A 14,115-nucleotide genomic window follows, 5' to 3' on the forward strand; every position below is an offset into this window, starting at 1 on the left:
AACTATTGTAGCAGTATGCTGACATTTGTTTGTAAACTATAAATGAGGCTTATCAAAAGATAACCAATAGTGAACTGGCCATATAACTATGTAATATTGTGGGGTTGTGAACAGTGAAAGTAAAGAACTGTGAAAAGCAACTGTGCAACTGTTGGCTACATCATTTACAGTAGTCAGTGTTGAACTTCCACCCCCCCCCCCCCACCCCCCCCCTCCATTTTTCAGCCAGTATAAAAATGCAGTATGTCAACACCAAGGACTATCAACAAAGAAATAAAGCAGGCAAACGCCACATTCCCTCCCCCCCTTCATTGAGAAACTCCATGAGTTGAGAGAGATTCCCCTCCTGGATCTTTTTCCACTCACAATATGTGGGAAATTCAGGTTTGAGTCCTCGTCTGCCACAAATTTTCCTTGTCATCATTCCATTACACAGCTGATGGCTGCCCATATTCACAATTGTGAATACATTTCATATAAGACGTATTATTGTCCAGCTATAGTTGATCAGTGAGGTCAATGTTTACTGTTTGGGCAGTGACAACAGTCAGCACGGTGCACAGGGCCAGAAGGGTAAGAAGGGGATGGATACATGCAGTGGGTGTAGGATACTGAAAACATTGTGCAGGACGGCAGACACAAGTGATGTGAACAGGCTGAATGAAATTGCAGGAGCTGCAAAAGAGTTGGATGAGACAAATAGAGCAACAACGAAGTGGCATTCTACACAGATTATGAAGCTCAAGTGTGGTGCTACATGCATGCTTAGACAGCTTACCTAGGAGGTTATGGAGTATACTGGGGCCTCAGCTAGTGTTCTGAATTAAGATTTGGGCGCTGTACAAGCCCAAGTGCAGGCACAGGATGTGGGGATAACATTGACAAGATTCAGCATAGGAATCTCACAGCCAACCAGCTGAAATAATTGTTTGGTACATTGATCTATGTTCCAACGCCTCTAAGGATGTCTTCATGAGAATGAAATTTTAAGAAACTGTAAAGTTACTCTGTGAGAAATCAATGGTCAAAGTTCTGAGTAGATATGTTCAAGTCAAAAATCAAAATTAAACGCATTCAAGCCTCTGATACATATTCCTTGCTACGAACAACATCAGACTATTTCACTCCGGTGAAGACATCCTTAGAGGCATCAAAACCTAAGTCAATACGTACCACATAGTTTTTTGCAACCAGTTGGTTGTCTGATTCCTATGCTGAAACTTATATATGATTCCTGAGAGACAGCCATGTTTGAAATTGACTGACAAGATTGTTGCAATCCATAGGTGATAGCAGTTTGGTTGCAAGAGTGGAGATGACAAACTTACAGGAAACTCTGCATCACGCACTTCGTGGGCAGCTGAATCAGTCTTGCTGTCCCCTGAGGAGTATTGAAGGGATTGACGAAGGTTCAGGAAGACTTACCGACAGAACTGCAGCTAGGAGGTGAGCTGGGTAGCCAGAAATCCTCTGCCAATGCACCTGCCTGTCTTTCCTCACTCCTCTCATTTTTCATTCCATTTTCCCTGCTTCCATGCCCCACAACCTCCTGATGCTGTGCCTGCTGGCAGTCTAGTCCCTGCACAGTCCACCAGATAGTGCTACTATTTCCCCCCCCCCCCCCCCCCCCCCAATTGTACATTGCAACCCCTTCTCCTTCTCCTTCCCCATCACCATCCTCTTCAGATTGCTGCTTCCATTTCACATGACTGTTGCTTTCCGGTCCAAGCTGCCGAAGTTGGCAGTCACATGCGCATAAGGTGGGCTTTCTTGTGTGAATAAATGGTGTGTGTTTCTTTTTCTTTTTCTGACAATAATTTGAATTGCTTCAGGCGGGAATGGGCCATGAAGTGGTTTGTTATACATCACTTCACGCACCAAACGCTTCAATAAGTAGCTACCTGAACACTACTTTTATATGTAATAAATGTTGCTTACTTAATATTCATTCACCATTAAGTACTATCAATCGGGGTCCAGTTAGTACGTGCCCTGAAACTGTCTGCCTTCTTCCTCCAACTTGGCTCACACATTGCCTCCTTACATGCTGAAAATGAACATCTCATTCTCATTTACTCCAACACATACATAAGAATTGAATTCAATTCAACTGCTCCCTCTTTTGAGTCATCAGCCCTCTGACTGGTTTGATGCGGCCCACCACGTATTCCTCTCCTGTGCCAACTTCTTCATCTCAGAGTAGGACTTGTAACCTACGCCCTCAATAATTTGCTGAATGTACTCCAATCTCTGTCTCCCTCTAGAGTTTTTGCCCTGTACAGTGGAAGTCATTCCCTGATGTCTTAACAGATGTCCTATCATCCTGTCCCTTCACCTTGTCAGTTTTCCACATATTCCTTCATGTCTCCGATTCTGTGCAAAACCTCCTCATTCCTTACCTTATCAGTCCACCTAATTTTCAACATTCATCTGTAGCATCACATCTTGAATGCTTTGATTCTCTTCTGTTCTGGTTTTCCCACAGTCCATGTTTCACTACCATAAAATGCCGTGCTCCAAATGTACATTCTAAGAAATTTCTTCCTCAAATTAAGGCCTAGTAGAATTCTCTTGGCTAGGAATGCCCTTTTTGCCAGTTCTAATCTGCTTTTGATGTCCTCCTTGTTCTGTCCATCATTGGTTATTTTGATGTCCAGATAGTAGGATTCCTTAACTACATCTACTTCGTGACCATCAATCATGACATTAAGTTTCTTGCTGTTCTCATTTCTACTCCTTCTCATTACCTTCATCTTTCTTCGATTTACTCTCAATCCATATTCTGTACTCATTAGACTGTTCATTCCATTCAGCACATCGTGTATTACTTCTTCACTTTCACTCAGGATAGCAATGTCATAAGTGAATTTTATCACTGATTTCCTTTCACCTTGAATTTTAATTCCACTCCTGAAGCTTCCTTTTATTTCCATCATTGCTTCCTTTATTTAGAAATTGAACAGTAGGGATGAAAGACTACATCCCTGTCTTACACCTTTTTAATTCAAGCAATTTGTTCTTGATCGTCCACTCTAATTATTCCCTCTTGGCTCTTGCACACATTGTATATTACCAATTTCTCCATACAGCATAGCCCTATTTTTCTCAGAATTTTGAACATCTGGCACTATTTTAAATTGTCTAATGCTTTTTCCAGGTCTACAGATCCTATGAACATGTCTCGATTTTTCTTTAGTCTTGCTTTCATTATCAATCACAGTGTCAGAACTGCCTCTCTGGTACCTTTATCTTTCATAAAGCCCAACTGATCGTCATCTAACACATCCTCAATTTTATTTTCCACTCTTCTGTATATTATTCTTGTCAGCAACTTGGATGCATGAGCTGTTAAGCTGATTGTGCCATAATTCTCAACCTTGTCAGCTTTTGCAGTCTTTAATTTTTCCAAAAGTCAGATGCTATATCACCAGATTCATACATTCTACACACCAGCGTGAATGGTCGTTCTGTTGCCACATCCCCCAACAATTTTAGGAATTATGATGGAATGTTATGTATCCTTCCTGCCATATTTCATCATAAGTCCTATAAAGCTCTTTTAAATTCTGGTTCTAATACTGGATCCCCTAACTCTTCTACACCAACCCCTTTTTCTTCTTCTTTCACATCAGACAAATCTTCTCCTTCATAGATGCCTTCCATGTACTCTTTCCACCTACCCACTCTCTGCTCTGAGTTTAGCAATGAAATTTCCGTTGCACTCTTAATGTTACCACCCTTGCTTTTAATTTCACTGAAGGTTATTTTGACTTTCCTATATGCTGAGTCAGTCCATCTGACAATCATTTCTTTTTTGATTTAAGCACATCTTGGGTCAAACAACACAGACACTGGCCTGTAGTTAGTTGGAGGTGTGTAGTGTGGTTTGGTAAGTTGAAGTTCTTGCCCCTATTCAAACAAGGGACGGCGGTGAGTACGCTGATGGCTCAGTGAAGCACTTAGCCTGCACTGTATGGAAGCAGTAAAGAAAGAGTGTTTCCATGATGTTTTGGAGGTGTTTTTCAAACTATAAATTGGGGCCATACACTCAGGTTATAGTGAACATAAATCAAGGTGTTTATTTCAGTACTGTCAGGGCCCAAACATGGCCATTTCTTTTATATCGACATGAAGAGCAGCCAGCTTAGTTTGAAGAACACTCAGTAACCCTATCATACCTTAACTAGCCCACTATATTGCCCAATCTTAATGTCTCAGAAAATGTCTGGGACATAGGATACCAAGTGAACCATAGTAATCAACAACATTGCAACTAGGTAGCACTATGGGATCTGATCAATGTGAATGGTTCCAGCTGATATGGTATACCTGAAGAAACTTCTGGACACTCTCTTCCTTGCTGAATTGATGCCCTAATTGAGGCTAGCCTGATGTCTCCAGACGTTGACTAATTTTTTATTCAATGTGGATACGACGTGGAAAAGACTGGAAGCTATATGATGCTGTTCACACAGATGATGCTGCTGTATATCACGAAGTCACAATGCGAGAAAACTGTAGTGAAATGCCAGACGACCCACAGAGGATCAACACTTGATGCAAAGACCCATCACTGTTTGCGCTCTTCGCTGGTATGCTGCCAGATATGATCATCTTCACTACACGATATTTCAGTGATCCACTGGCCACCATCTTCAGGTGTGACCGCCAAGTACACAATCACACTGGAACTGAATGAACATCAGAAATGGTGGCTCCTTTACACCCCGGGCATAGGCCACTGCGCTTGCATGAGAAGCGGAAGAGTTGCCCCATGTGAAGCGAAGAATTGCAGCGCCGCTGGTGGTAGAAAGTGGCAAAAGTGATAAATCGCAAATTAAGATGTAGCGGGTCATAACCAGACCGTTGTTGTTTTATATCAGATAACATAGTGTTCCATATCCATATCGGCACTGCTGCAAATCTTCACTTCGCAGGGGGCAGCGCTTCTTGCACAGGCGCAGTGGCCTATACCTGGGGTATAAAGGAGCCGCCGTTTCTGATATTCATTCAATTCCGGTGTGATTGTGTACCCAGCAATCGCACCTGAAGATCGCAGCCAAATGGATCACCGAAATATCATGTAGCGACGACAATCATATCCGGCAGCATACCTGTGAAGACCATAAACATTTAAGACACTGGGAAAATCTACAGAATCACATCACACCCATCATTGTTTGATAAAACAATTGGCGATCAATCATTGGACACAGCCACAATCATAAAATTTGCAGGCGTATGGATCTGAAGCATTTCCTGTGGAATGACCACTTACGACTTGTTGCAGATTCCAGACTGAGGTTCATTCGAAGAAACCATGGAAATCAAACACACCCATGAAAGAGGCAGTTGACAACACCCTCCCTCAACCAAATTTAGAATGCTGCTTGTCAATTTGGAACCCTTATTAGACAGAATTAATAGAGGAGACAGAGAAAATCAGAAGAATTGTGGGAAATGATCACATAAAAATGTGCACTTCCTTACTCATATTACCCATCCCATGGGAACAGTAGTCATGTTGACCATCCCACTGGAACAGTGATTTGTTTTCAGAATAAAAGGTAGCATCCTGGATTTTCCATTGTTTGATTTTAGCCTATATGTTAATTCAGATATGGGTAATCTTCATTCAAAAGTTCATCCAAATCCATCCAGTGGCTTCAGTGTGAATGAGTAATAAACATTCTAACTTAACGAAGGAAGAAGACAAGCAATTTCCAGTTCAGTGTCCCAAAAAGAATGACCTGATTTTAATTAGAATTGTTTATTAGGAAGAACGGCTTAACACCAACATATTGCATACTAAATTACTCAGAAAAGACAAAAGTTTATAAAAATCCATCATAAATGTTCAATATGTCCTCCATTGGCTACACGGACAACACCTAGCCGAGAGCCGAATTCATCCGAAACTGAGCGTAAGGTGTCTTCTGTCACTGAATCTACAGCAGCTGATATTCTGATTTTTCGTTCACCAATGTCACAAGGTAAGGGAGGAACATAAACACATTGTTTAACATATCCTCACAGGAAGAAATCACATGGTGTTAAATCAGGGGACCAAAGAGGCCAAGAGTGTAAAGCCTGGTCTCACGGTCCTGTACACCCTATCCAACATTGAGGCACGTTGGCATTGAGGAAACTGCGCACGTTGTTGTGCCAGTGCGGTGGTGCTCCATCTTGCTGATTGATGAAATTGTCAGAGTCAAGTTGTGGGAATAACCAGTATCATAGCATTGCAAGATATGATTGTCCTGTTACAGTTTCTTCCTCAAAAAAGTAGGGTCCATAAACCTTGCTTTGCGAGACGTAACAAAAAACATTCACTTCTGGTGAATCACGTTCATGTTAAATTGTTTCATGAGGATTTTTGAGCCCCCATATACGCACATTATGACTGTGAACCTTACCGCTAATATGGAAAGTTGCCTCATCGCTGAATATCAATCGTGCCATAAAAGTATCATCTTCCATGTCCTCTAGAATAGCACTGCTAAAGTCCACTCGCTTCACTTTGTCAGTATCTTGAAGAGCTTGTACCAGTTGTAATCGGTACGGTTTGAGGGCTAAACGATGCCATAACACACGTCACACTGTCATGCGCGGTAACGCAAGTTCTCGGCTAGCGCGATGCATAGGCTTGCGGGGGCTCCGCTCAAATGTTTGTTGGATTTGTTCCACTGTTTGTTCAGGAACGCTTGGCCAGCCAGGACTTTTGCCTTTACAGAGGCACCCTGTTTCTTCAAACTGTTTATACCACCGTCGAATGTTCTTTGGTGATGGTGATTTAGCACAAAATCAAATGTGAAATGCCCACTGAAATGCAATCACTGACTGAGTGTGACTAAATTCAATAACACAATACACCTTCCGTTGCGCAGATGCCATACTGTGTGAGACTGGCTGCACACTCCAGGTCAGTGCTCGTAGCGACATCTAGAGGATTTTTTCTGAAACTCTAGACCATGCCAATTTCATCTAGCACTGTTTCAGTTACCTAGTGACATTTGTCTCAATATTATTACAAGTTAAAATTGGGTCATTCTTTTTGGGACACCCTGTTTTTGTACATGCAACAACGTCATTTGCTTTCATGTGTGTGCCTCTTACTAGCGGATGTACTTGCATATCTTAATCAAATCCAGCCTCACTAAAAGCCTACCATGTTCTACACATAAAGGCATGATGTCTCTGTTGTATAGCATTTAAATGACTCCGTTATGAGTCTTCAAGTGTCTCAGAAGCTAGAAGATAAGCTTGATGCTCAGCAGCTAATATGCTATGGGCTTGTATGGAAATAGAGAATAAACGCTTCGAAGATTGTACTCATTGTGTCGAATCGTATTATGTAGGACATATTAAACAATGAAAGCATTTTAACAAATATGATACAGTTCAAAAGTCAAAGTACAAATAGCTTTTTCTAAGAGTAATTAATGTTCCACATTTTGCATTATATTCTTCAAATCAATCAATATCTTTACTTCAAATTTTGAAAAGTAGCCTATTTGTTAATTCAGGGTAAAAGCTAATCTCATTCCAAATTTCTTCCAAATCCATTCAGCCATTTCAGCATGAAAGAGCACAAACATACTAACACACAAACTTTCACATTTGTAACAATAAAAACAAACAATATTTGACAAAATAATTTAATTGGATAGATAAAAAATCTACTCAACAAGCAGCGACAGAAGTCTTTCCTTCTCATCCCATCTGGTAAGTCTCTCCTGAACTGGCTCCAAAAGCTTGCCAAATTATAACTTTTTATTGTGTGTGTGTTCTGCTGTTGCTTGGTGAGTTGGTATTTTGTCCATTCAATTAAATTAAACTTTTGTGTTTATAATAAATATGGGATTATAGAAATTGAAGAGGATGTAAATGAAGTTGAAATAGGAGATGTGATACTGGGAGGAGAATCTGACAGAGGACTAAATGATCTAAGTCGAAACAAGGCCCCAGGAGTAGACGACAATCTGTCAAAAACTATGATAGCCATGGGAGAACCATTCCACCAACCTCTCCCTCTGAAATCAGTAAAATAATAAACTCACTGAAAAGTAAAAGCTCTTACGGAATTGATGGCATTTCCAGCAAGCCCCACAGATAAAAATGGCTCTGAGCACTATGGGACTCAACTGCTGAGGTCATAAGTCCCCTAGAACTTAGAACTACTTAAACCTAACTAACCTAAGGATATCACACACATCCATGCCCGAGGCAGGATTCGAACCTGCGACCGTAGCGGTCGCGCGGTTCCAGGCTGTAGCGCCAGAACCGCTCGGCCACCAGCGGCCGGCTCCCCACAGATAAGTGGGATTCTCAGCCATGTATGTAATAGCTCTTTGGAACAGAGTGTTTTCCCCGATAGACTGAAATATGCCATTGTAAAACCACTGCATAAAAAGGGGGATACATCGGATGTCAACAACTACTGCCAAATCTCTCTTCTGACAGCTCTATCAAAATTTTTTGAGAAAGTAATGTATTCAAGAGTAGCCTCCCATATTTGTAAAAATAAAGTACTAACAAAATGTCAGTTTGGTTTTCAGAAAGGCTTTCCAACAGAAAATGCTATATACACTTTCACTGATCAAATATTAAATGCTCTGAATAACTGGACACCACCCATTGGTATTTTTTGTGATCTCTCAAAGGCCTTTGATTGTGTAAATCATGGAATTCTTTTAGATAAGCTAAATCATTATGGTTTGAGTGGGGCAGTGCACAAATGGTTTAATTCATACTTAACTGGAAGAATGCAGAAAGTTGAAATAAGTGGTTCATGTAATGTTAAAACAACAGCTGATTCCTCAAACTGGGGGGCTATCAAGTACGGGGTCCCACAGGGTTTGGTCTTAGGTCCTTTACTGTTCTTGATATACATTAATGACTTACCATTCCACATTGATGAAGATGCAAAGTTAGTTCTTTTTGCTGATGATACAAGTATAGTAATAACATCCAAAAACCAAGAACTAAGTGATGTAATTGTAAATGATGTTTTTCACAAAATTATTAAGTGGTTCTCAGCAAACAGACTGTCTTTAAATTTTGATAAAACACAGTATATACAGTTCCGTACAGTAAATGGCACAACTCCAGTAATAAATATAGACTTTGAACAGAAGTCTGCAGCTAAGGTAGAATTTTCAAAATTTTTAGGTGTGTCCATTGATGAGAGGTTAAACTGGAAGCAACACATTGATGGTCTGCTGAAACATCTGAGTTCAGCTACGTATGCTATTAGGGTTATTGCAAATTTTGGTGATAAGAATCTCAGTAAATTAGCTTACTATGCCTACTTTCATTCACTGCTTTCGTATGGCACCATATTCTGGGGTAATTCATCGTTGAGTAGAAAAGTATTCATTGCTCAAACATGTGTAATCAGAATAATTGCTGGAGCCCACCCACGGTCATCCTGCAGACATCTATTTAAGGATCTAGGGATCCTCACAGTAACCTCACAATGTATGTATTCACTTATGAAATTTGTTGTTAATAATCCAACCCAGTTCAAAAGTAATAGCAGTGTGCATAGCTATAACACCAGGAGAAAGGATGATCTTCACTATGCAGGGTTAAATCTGGCTTTGGCACAGAAAGGGGTAAATTATGCTGCCACAAAAGTCTTTGGTCACCTACCAAACAGCATCAAAAGCCTGACAGATAGCGAACTAACATTTAAAAATAAATTAAAAGAATTGCTAGATGACAACTCCTACACATTGGCTGAATTTTTAGATATAAATTAAGGGGGGGGAAAACACAACTTAAACATTAGTGTCATGCAATATTTTGTGTAATGTAATATCTTGTACAGACATATTTTATTAACCTGACACGTTCGACATCATTACAAAGTGTCGTATTCATGATCTATGGAACAAGTATTAATCTAATCTAATCTACTCTTCCACTTGATACGCATGATGTATTGTTGTTGTTGTTGTTGTTGTTGTTGTTGTGGTCTTCAGTCCTGAGACTGGTTTGATGCAGCTCTCCATGCTACTCTATCCTGTGCAAGCTTCTTCATCTCCCAGTACCTACTGCAACCTACATCCTTCTGAATCTGCTTAGTGTATTCATCTCTTGGTCTCCCTCTACGATTTTTACCCTCCACGCTGCCCTCCGATACTAAATTGGTGATCCCTTGATGCCTCAGAACATGTCCTACCAACCGATCCCTTCTTCTGGTCAAGTTGTGCCACAAACTTCTCTTCTCCCCTATCCTATTCAATACTTTCTCATTAGTTATGTGATCTACCCATCTAATCTTCAGCGTTCTTCTGTAGCACCACATTTCGAAAGCTTCTATTCTCTTCTTGTCCAAACTATTTATCGTCCATGTTTCACTTCCATACATGGCTACACTCCATACAAATACTTTCAGAAATGACTTCCTGACACTTAAATCTATACTCGATGATAACAAATTTCTCTTCTTCAGAAACGCTTTCCTTGGCATTGCCAGTCTACATTTTATATCCTCTCTACTTCGTCCATCATCAGTTATTTTGCTCCCCAAATAGCAAAACTCGTTTACTACTTTAAGTGTCTCATTTCCTAATCTAATTCCCTCAGCATCACCCGACTTAATTCGATTACATTCCATTATCCTTGTTTTGCTTTTGTTGATGTTCATCTTATATCCTCCTTTCAAGACACTGTCCATTGCATTCAACTGCTCTTCCAAGTCCTTTGCTGTCTCTGACAGAATTACAATGTCATCGGCGAACCTCAAAGTTTTTATTTCTTCTCCATGAATTTTAATACCTACTCCAAATTTTTCTTTTGTTTCCTTTACTGCTTGCTCAATATACAGATTGAACAACATCGGGGAGAGGCTACAACCCTGTCTTACTCCCTTCCCAACCACTGCTTCCCTTTCATGTCCCTCGACTCTTATAACTGCCATCTGGTTTCTGTACAAATTGTAAATAGCCTTTCGCTCCCTGTATTTTACCCCTGCCACCTTTAGAATTTGAAAGAGAGTATTCCAGTCAACATTGCCAAAAGCTTTCTGTAAGTCTACAAATGCTAGAAACGTAGGTTTGCCTTTCCTTAATCTTTCTTCTAAGATTAGTCGTAAGGCGAGTATTGCCTCACATGTTCCAGTGTTTCTACGGAATCCAAACTGATCTTCCCCGAGGTCGGCTTCTACTAGTTTTTCCATTCGTCTGTAAAGAATTCGTGTTACTATTTTGCAGCTGTGACTTATTAAACTGATAGTTCGGTAATTTTCACATCTGTCAACACCTGCTTTCTTTGGGATTGGAATTATTATATTCTTCTTGAAGTCTGAGGGTATTTCGCCTGTTTCATACATCTTGCTCACCAGATGGTAGAGTTTTGTCAGGACTGGCTCTCCCAAGACCGTCAGTAGTTCCAATGGAATGTTGTCTACTCCGGGGGCCTTGTTTCGACTCAGGTCTTTCAGTGCTCTGTCAAACTCTTCACGCAGTATCATATCTCCCATTTCATCTTCATCTACATCCTCTTCCATTTCCATAATATTGTCCTCAAGTACATCGCCCTTGTATAGACCCTCTATATACTCCTTCCACCTTTCTGCTTTCCCTTCTTTGCTTAGATCTGGGTTTCCATCTGAGCTCTTGATATTCATACAAGTCGTTCTCTTATCTCCAAAGGTCTCTCTAATTTTCCTGTAGGCAGTATCTATCTTACCCCTAGTGAGATAGGCCTCTACATCTTTACATCTGTCCTCTAGCCATCCCTGCTTAGCCATTTTGCACTTCCTGTTGATCTCATTTTTGAGACGTTTGTATTCCTTTTTGCCTGCTTCATTTACTGCATTTTTATATTTTCTCCTTTCATCAATTAAATTCAATATTTCTTCTGTTACCCAAGGATTTCTACTAGCCCTCGTCTTTTTACCTACTTGATCCTCAGCTGCCTTCACTACTTCATCCCTCAAAGCTACCCATTCTTCTTCTACTGTATTTCTTTCCCCCATTCCTGTCAGGTGTTCCCTTATGCTCTCCCTGAAACACTGTACAACCTCTGGTTTAGTCAGTTTACCAAGGTCCCATCTCCTTAAATTCCCACCTTTTTGCAGTTTCTTCAGTTTTAATCTACAGGTCATAACCAATAGATTGTGGTCAGAGTCCACATCTGCCCCTGGAAATGTCTTACAATTTAAAACCTGGTTCCTAAATCTCTGTCTTACCATTATATAATCTATCTGATACCTTTTAGTATCTCCAGGGTTCTTCCATGTATACAACCTTCTTTCATGATTCTTAAACCAAGTGTTAGCTATGATTATGTTGTGCTCTGTGCAAAATTCTACCAGGCGGCTTCCTCTTTCATTTCTTGGCCCCAATCCATATTCACCTACTATGTTTCCTTCTCTCCGTTTTCCTACACTCGAATTCCAGTCACCCATGACTATTAAATTTTCGTCTCCCTTCACAATCTGAATAATTTCTTTTATTTCATCATACATTTCTTCAATTTCTTCGTCATCTGCAGAGCTAGTTGGCATATAAACTTGTACTACTGTAGTAGGTGTGGGCTTCGTATCTATCTTGGCCACAATAATGCGTTCACTATGCTGCTTGTAGCAGCTCACCCGCATTCCTATTTTCCTATTCATTATTAAACCTACTCCTGCATTACCCCTATTTGATTTTGTGTTTATAGCCCTGTAGTCACCTGACCAGAAGTCTTGTTCCTTCTGCCACCGAACTTCACTAATTCCCACTATATCTAACTTCAACCTATCCATTTCCCTTTTTAAATTTTCTAACCTACCTACCCGATTAAGGGATCTGACATTCCACGCTCCGATCCGTAGAATGCCAGTTTTCTTTCTCCTGATAACGACATCCTCTTGAGTAGTCCCCGCCCGGAGATCCGAATGGGGGACTATTTTACCCCCGGAATATTTTACCCAAGAGGACGCCATCATCATTCAATCATACAGTAAAGCTGCATGCCCTCGGGAAAAATTACGGCTGTAGTTTCCCCTTGCTTTCAGCTGTTCGCAGTACCAGCACAGCAAGGCCGTTTTGGTTATTGTTACAAGGCCAGATCAGTCAATCATACAGACTGTTGCCGTTGCAACTACTGAAAAGGCTGCTGCCCCTCTTCAGGAACCACACGTTTGTCTGGCCTCTCAACAGATACCCATCCGTTGTGGTTGCACCTACGGTACGGCTATCTGTATCGCTGAGGCACGCAAGCCTCCCCACCAACGGCAAGGTCCATGGTTCATGGGGGGGGATGTATTAGACAGGTGAAATATCCTCAGACTTCAAGAAGAATACAATAATTTCAATTCTAAAGAAAGCAGGTGCTGACAGATGTAAATATTAACTGAACTATCGGTAAGTCATAGTTGCAAAACACTAACAGGAAACCTTTATAGAAGACTGGAAAAACTGATAGAAGACAACCTTGAGGATGATCAGTTTGTATTCCAGAGAAAAGTAGGGATACGCAAGGCAATATTCACCCTAAGACTGTCTTACAAGATAGGTTGAGGGAAGACAAACCAACATTTGTAGTCTTAGAGAAGGCTTTTGTCAATGTTGGCTGGAATACTTTCTTTGAAATTCTGAAGATAGCAGGGGTAAAATACAGGGACCAAAAGGCTATTTACAACTTGTACAGAAACTAGATGGCAGTTAAAAACCCAGGGGCATGACAGGTAAGCAGTGGTTGAGAAGAGAGTGAGACAGGGTTGTAGCCCATCCATGATGCTATTCAATTTGTACATTGAGCAAGAAGCAAAGGAAACCAAAGAGCAATTTGGAGTACGAATTAAAGTCCAGGAAGTGGAAATAAGAACTTTGAGGTTTGTCAATGAAACTGTCATTCTGTTAGTGACAGCAAATGACTTGGAAGATCACCTGAATGGAATGGATAGCATTTTGAAAGGAGGATATAAGATGAACATCAACAAAATAAAAACAAGGATGGTGGAATGCAGTCGAATAAAATCAGGTGATACTGAGGGAATCAGATTAGGAAATGAGACACAAAGTAGCAGAGAAGCAGATGAGTTTTGTTATTTGGGCAGCAAAATAATGATGATGGCTGAAGTAGAGAGGATATAAAATGTAGAATGCCAATGGCCAG

General features: G+C 40.6%; 1 protein-coding gene across 4 annotated transcripts in view; it reads right to left on the reverse strand.

Moving 5' to 3' along the window:
- Positions 1 to 14,115, reverse strand: part of LOC124781101 (DNA excision repair protein ERCC-1) — a 125,052-nt gene that overhangs the window by 78,060 nt on the left and 32,877 nt on the right. The window lies entirely within an intron of this gene.

This window comes from Schistocerca piceifrons, chromosome 1, assembly GCF_021461385.2.
Source record: "Schistocerca piceifrons isolate TAMUIC-IGC-003096 chromosome 1, iqSchPice1.1, whole genome shotgun sequence".
Taxonomy (NCBI): domain Eukaryota; kingdom Metazoa; phylum Arthropoda; class Insecta; order Orthoptera; family Acrididae; genus Schistocerca; species Schistocerca piceifrons.